Here is a 6,382-nt window from a genome sequence, read left to right on the forward strand (position 1 = left end):
CAGTCTGGTATTTTGGTCTCTTATCCAAAATTTAAGTATCCTGGTTTTTAGGGGTAGGACACATTCAATTTAGACAATTTAATACAGTCCATCCAGAATATTAAGAGAATACTCTGAGGGGGCACTTTTTACATGAGCACTCCTAGGATCCAGCAATACAGCCATCAATGTACAGGCAGTCCCCAGGTTACGTACAAGATAGGGACTGTAGGTTTGTTCTTAAGTTGAATCTGTATGTAAGTCGGAACTGGCGTCCAGATTCAGCCGCTGCTGAAACTGACCGCCAGTTCTGACTTACATACAGATTCAACTTAAGAACCCCAAGCTTCCCCAAGTCAGCTGCTGCTGAAACTGATCAGAGCTGATTCCAGGAAGCCTGGGGCAGAGCAACTCTGCCTCGGGCTTCCTGTAGTCAGCGCTGGTCAGTTTCAGCAGCGGCTGACTTGGGGACGCCTGGGGCAGAGCAGCTGGGGTGCTGCAGGGTTGCTCCAGTAGCACCGCTCCTCGGCGCTACTGGGCCAACCCAGCAGCACCCCAGCTGCTCTGCCCCAGGCGTCCTGATTCAGCCACTGCTGAAACTGACCAGCAGCGGCTGAATCAGGACCTGGGACAGAGCAGCTGGGGTGCTGCCGGGTTGGTCCAGTAGTGCCCAGAGCGGCGCTGTAGGACCAATCGGCAGCGCCCCAGCTGCTCTGCTCCAGGGTCCAAAACAAAAGCCTGGTCTGCTGGGGGGCAGGGGGCACACTAGCCGCGCCCCCCCCCCCCAGCAGACCAGGGACACGGGGAGCAGAGCCGCAGCGGCAGCGGGGTGCTGCGCCTCTGAGGCTTTGCTCCGGCAAAGTCTCAGAGGCGCGGGACCCCCCCGCGGCTGCGGCTTCAGTCCCGGTGCCTGTGGTCTGCTGGGGACGGTCCCCAGCAGACCACAGGCACCGGGACTGAAGCCTCAGCAGCGGCGGTTCCCCGCGCTTCTGAGGCTTTGCTCTGGCAAAGCCTCAGAAGCGCGGGAACCCGCCCGATGCCCCTGGTCTGCTGGAGACGGTATCCAGCAGACCAGGGGCACCAGAGCAGCTTATGAACGGGGCTCTCTCGCCCCGGAGCTCGCAGGTAGCAATCCGCTACCTCGACCTCCGGGGCGAGAAAGCCCCGTTCGTAAGTGCGGATCCGACATAAGTCGGATCCGCGTAAGTCGGGGACTGCCTGTATTGTATTTTTCCAGTAAAGTGTACACTGTCAAAGTAGGCAGTGGTCCCCAACCTTTAGAGGCTCCCGGGTGCCCGGGAGGTGGGGCCACTCACATGCCGGGCGCCCGGGGGTGGGGCCGCATGTCCGGGGGCACGCCAGGGGACTGGGATGCCCTTGCACCCGGCGCTGGCGTGTGCCCTAGGGCCAGGGCTGGGGCCACCCGAGCGCCTTGTGCCGTGGGCCCGGGGCCGGCACTGCCGCCTGATCCACGTGCCTGGGGCCAGCACTGGCGCCGCTCGAGCACTGCGCGCCCAAGCACCCGTATGTGCCCCGGGGCTGAGGCCGCCCGAGCGCCACGCACCCAGCGCCGGTGCGTGACGTGCACCTGGGGCTGGCGCCTCCCGGGGGCGGGGCCGGCCCAGGTTCTCGGCGGGCGCACATGAATGCCCCGGCGGGTGCCATGGTGCCCGCGGGCACCGCGTTGGGGACCACTGAAGTAGAGAGTCTCTAGGCCTGAGGAAGAAAGTAATAAATTACTCCAGGAAAGGTACCGTCTTAGGCCTCTCACAGCCAGTGCATACAATATAATTTACGCGTGTCCACCACAACCATCTTCATTTCTTCCCACATATCTAGGAATTGCCTACAGTCTGGAGGCCCGGATTTGTCCTCTTAATCTGGCCTTTCTGGTTTTCATCAAAATCAAGAGGAGTTTGTCTATTGATGCCTGGAACAGTCCCAGAAATTTGTAAATGAGCAGATACAGTGTTCCAAAGCTACCAGATTACAAACAGACAAAGCAATTCCATGAATTTGAGTGTAGGGCCTCACTTCACTTGCTCAGTTATTTATTTGTATTGTGGTAGCACAACTAGCAGCCTAGCAGGACACCACACTGTTAGGCACTTACAAATACAGAACAAGTAGATGGTTCCTGCCCCATGGAGTTTACCATCTAAAGCAAAGAATAGCCATGAATATAATCCAGCAGAAGAAGGATCATAACAAAGCAATGAGAATATCAGGAATCATCTTAGAGCACACTACTTGCCTGTTGTCAAATTCTTTGTAGGTACCACAATAGAAAATGTTTATAAGGAGGGATTTGAAGAAAGATAATGCTATAGCTTTGTGGATGTTACAGGAGAACTTTTCCTATGAAGAATGGCAGCATGAAGATGCTTCATTGCAAATCTAACAAGTAGGTAATGAACACTAGTGTCATTGAGCGTGCAGAACCAGCAGTAAACATCTAAAATAGCAATTGAGAAAGCAAGGTATTTTAAGAGTTTTATACTGCCGCCCAACGGTCCTGAGTGCCTTCTGTATAATCTCAATAGCAAAGTCCCCAATAGTCTTTATAGAGTTTCTGGCACTTTTCCCTTTATGGGATCCAGAACTCTGCTTGAGGAAATTTTTTGGGTTTGTTTTTTCCTCATACTTATTCACTACATAATATTTTAGCTTTCAATGCATACACTATTAACTAATGTCCTCCTATGACTCTCCCCGTCTTTGACAGAGGGCACAGCTGTAAATAAATGTCTCATAATTCCTTTTCATTCAAAAACCACTTTGTAGATTGTGACGCTGCTGAGATTGCAGGTTCACAGATCCTAGACTCAGCTCGTTCACCTGCCCAGCTCTCAGCACTATCAAATTCCAGTTCCAGTATTTAGCCCAATTCATTCCTGCAAAAGGAGTGGTTTAGTTGCTTTAAAAATATAATTTCCTATGTTTGGACCAATTAACATTCCGCAGCAAAAGCATGAAGTGGGAAAAGTGCCACAAGCAGAAAAGGTAAGGGATAGCAGGGAAAAGGCAAAATGGCCTCTTAATAATGCTTTTCAATCCTGCCTTGCATGTCAAGCCACTAGCACACAGCATACTCTACAGACTGCACACACAGACCTATGGTGCTTATCAGACACAGTGTTGCAAACCAAACTGCTCAGATAGTATTTATTGGCTAACCAGGAGCAATTGATTTGTAGAGGTCACAAGGGTGACTCTTCTTCATGTGGTGCATACAGAGTTGGATTTATCCACACCATTAACAGTCATGAATTCTAATATAAATCTTCCCCTTATGCAGATTAAGGACTTCAGACATTTCCCACAGATACCCCTTCCTGGATTGTTAGCCTACCTCACTCACCCTTCTCCTTATTCCCAATTTAGACTATCTAGGTAGGATTAACATTGCCACAGGTAATACAGTCAATGTCAAGTCTAAGTCATAGTTTAGTTGTTACACTGTTCTATCAGAGTAAATCATTAGCTACTGCTGTACTTAACAGTTGGCCTAAATGCTGCTAAGATCTTTGTTGTGACTACCAGAATGTGGTGCAGGTTTTTTGTCTAAAATTCTAATTTTGCTCCTGCTTTGGAGTCCCCACCCTGCAACATGCAAAGGCTGGGGCACTAGACCAGCTGCCTCTCCCTGGGCCCTTCCTTGTGAAAGTGGAAACACTAGGGTTTTTCTATTAACAGCTGTGCATGGTATATTGAACTAAAGCTCAGGCAATTATACTTTTTATTTGACTTTACCAGTGCTTCCCCAAGCAATGCCACTGTGTTCCATGTATCTCAGTGGCAGATAAAAAACCAGCTGCCTATTCTGTAGTGGCTAGCTCACTAATAAAAGTAATTTCCTCCCTTTTGGCATTCTCACCACAGTTGGGGGTTGTAAACTTCCTCCCTGATTCATTTGGCCACGTTAGCACTTGTCTTCCACATAGTAATGTAACATTCCATGTTTGCAGTTGTGTGTATATCCCTACCACACTGAAGATCCAACTTCATGCATCCGACAAAGTAGATTTCTGTCCACAAAAGCTTATGCCAAATAAATTTGCTAGTCTTTACAGTGCCGCAGGACTCCTCATTTTTGCTAAAACAGACTAACATGGTTACCCCTCTGAAACTTGGCTATTGTTTAGTTTATGTAGCTTTGCCACCAGTTTTGTGCCTGGTGTTTTCGCTCTCATTTTAGTCAGTGAAGTGAAAGGATGGGTCACTCACTGAGCCAATTCTTGCTCAAGAGAGTGTTATTTTTTTAATAGTAATAGAGATGTAGCCTTGTTAGTCTGGTCTTGCTGAAACAAAAGACAGGACTATGCAGCACTTTAAAAACAAACAAGATGGTTTATTAGGTGATGAGCTTTTGTGGGCCAGACCCACTTCCTCAGATCAAATTGTGGAAGAAAATTGGCATGACCATATATACCAGAGGGATTCAATTAAAAAAAGTGAACACATAAAATATTCAAATCAGATTTTAGAAGAGGGGGGGATGAGGTTAATGTTGATGAGATAATGATATTAGAGGCAATAATTGGGGAAGCTATCTTTGTAACGGGTAAGATAATTAGCATCTTTGTTAAGGCCCATTTGTAAAGTGTCCAATTTAAGCATGAATGACAGTTCAGAGGCTTCTCTTTGAAGTCTTGTGTTAAAGTCTCTTTGAAGCAGGATGCAAGTAGTCAGGTTGTTGAGACAATGCCCTGTATGTCTGAAATGCCAAGAAACTGTTTTTTCTTTGTGAAACAGTCTGATGTCTGTTTTGTGTGCATTGATTCTTTGGCAAAATGTCTGAGACGTTTGTCCCATATACATAGCAGACGGACACTGTTGGCACATGATGGCATAAATTATATTTTTGGATGAGCAAGAATATGTGTTCTTGATCTTATAACTGAAATGGTTAGGTCCAATGATGGTGTCAGCAAAGTAAATATGTGGACAATGCTAGCAACAGGGTTTGTTGCAAGGGAAATTTCCTGACTACCTGCATCCTGCTTCAAAGATACTTTAACACAAGACTTCAAAGAGAAGTCTCTGAATTATCATTCATGCTTAAATTTGACTCTTTTCAAATGGGCCTTAGCAAAGATGCTAATTATCTTACCCATTACAAAGATAGCTTCCCCAATTATCACCTCTAATATCATTATCTCATAGACATTAACCTCCCCTCTCTGTTCTAAAATCTGATTTTTTTTTAAAGTTTGCAGTCAAGTGCTTATTTATGCTCTATAAATAGCCCTGTTACAAAAGACCCTTTCTGATGATGACACACATGATAACTGAAGTAACCCTTTTGCATGGACCTTAATCTCTTCATTTCCTGCTACAAGTCTTTATCAAAGAGCGAAAAACCCTGTGAAGAAGTTACAGGCATCTTGCTATGCTTTGTCTCAGAAAGAATAGGAGACATTTATACCTTGCAGGGCTGACAACACAAATGTAAGAATAAAGCCCAGATGAAAACAGTAGCCAGCCATAAGGCAGGTTCAACATGTTACTTCTAATATGAGACAGACCTCTCCATCAATCTCACTCCTTTTTTTTTTTTTTTTTTTTTTTTTTTTTTTTCTTCTTCTCCTCCTCCTCCTCCTCCCTAGCAATCTTTCATTCAGAGTGCTTGATACCTAGAGTGGGCATCAGGCCTTATTATAAGCTGCTGATTGAGTGATGCTTCTCATCTGTGCTGAATAAAAGAGGCTGAGCAAGCCTCTCAATTTAGTTTCACTCTCAGGGATTGACCATATTTAAGCCAGAGCTAAGATTCAGACAGGCTGGCATTTATCAATAGAGACTACTTTGAGTTTTGATGTTCCTAGAGACAGACAACACAGTCTTTGTACAAAGCCAAGCCCACTGTTCTTAAAAATATATGTAGACACAGCCATTGAGTAAACAAAACAGAAGAATCTGATGCCCACAACCATAGCATAGCTGCTCATGCTGTATATAGAGGAATATGGTTATTCCCACCTGAGTCATGACACAGGCATGTTTGTTTTCCAAACAAACACAGCATTTAATTGAAGAGCAGAAGAACTGAAGCCATTTTAACAAAATAAGAATATTACGGAATCCTTTATACTCTCAATTCCCAGACATTCTGATTTCCCCTTTCCTGTGTAATGCTTTTAATACTCTCCCTATCATCCATTTAGCAAAAATACCAGCCAGAACTAAAACTAACTCATCAACCTTTGATCTTATCACCAAAGTGGATACCACTAATCTGATATGAAGCATCACTAATAGTTGTCCTAGTGTATAAATTCTCATATCTTTCACACTGAGCTCCTAAAGATAAACCCACTTGCCCATCATTGTCTGCTATGATTTATTGCACCATGTTCTTGGCTGGTAAGATCAGGCTGAGTTGTAGCTGCTAAGAATGCAT

This window comes from Pelodiscus sinensis, chromosome 8 (assembly GCF_049634645.1).
Source record: "Pelodiscus sinensis isolate JC-2024 chromosome 8, ASM4963464v1, whole genome shotgun sequence".
Lineage (NCBI taxonomy): Eukaryota > Metazoa > Chordata > Testudines > Trionychidae > Pelodiscus > Pelodiscus sinensis.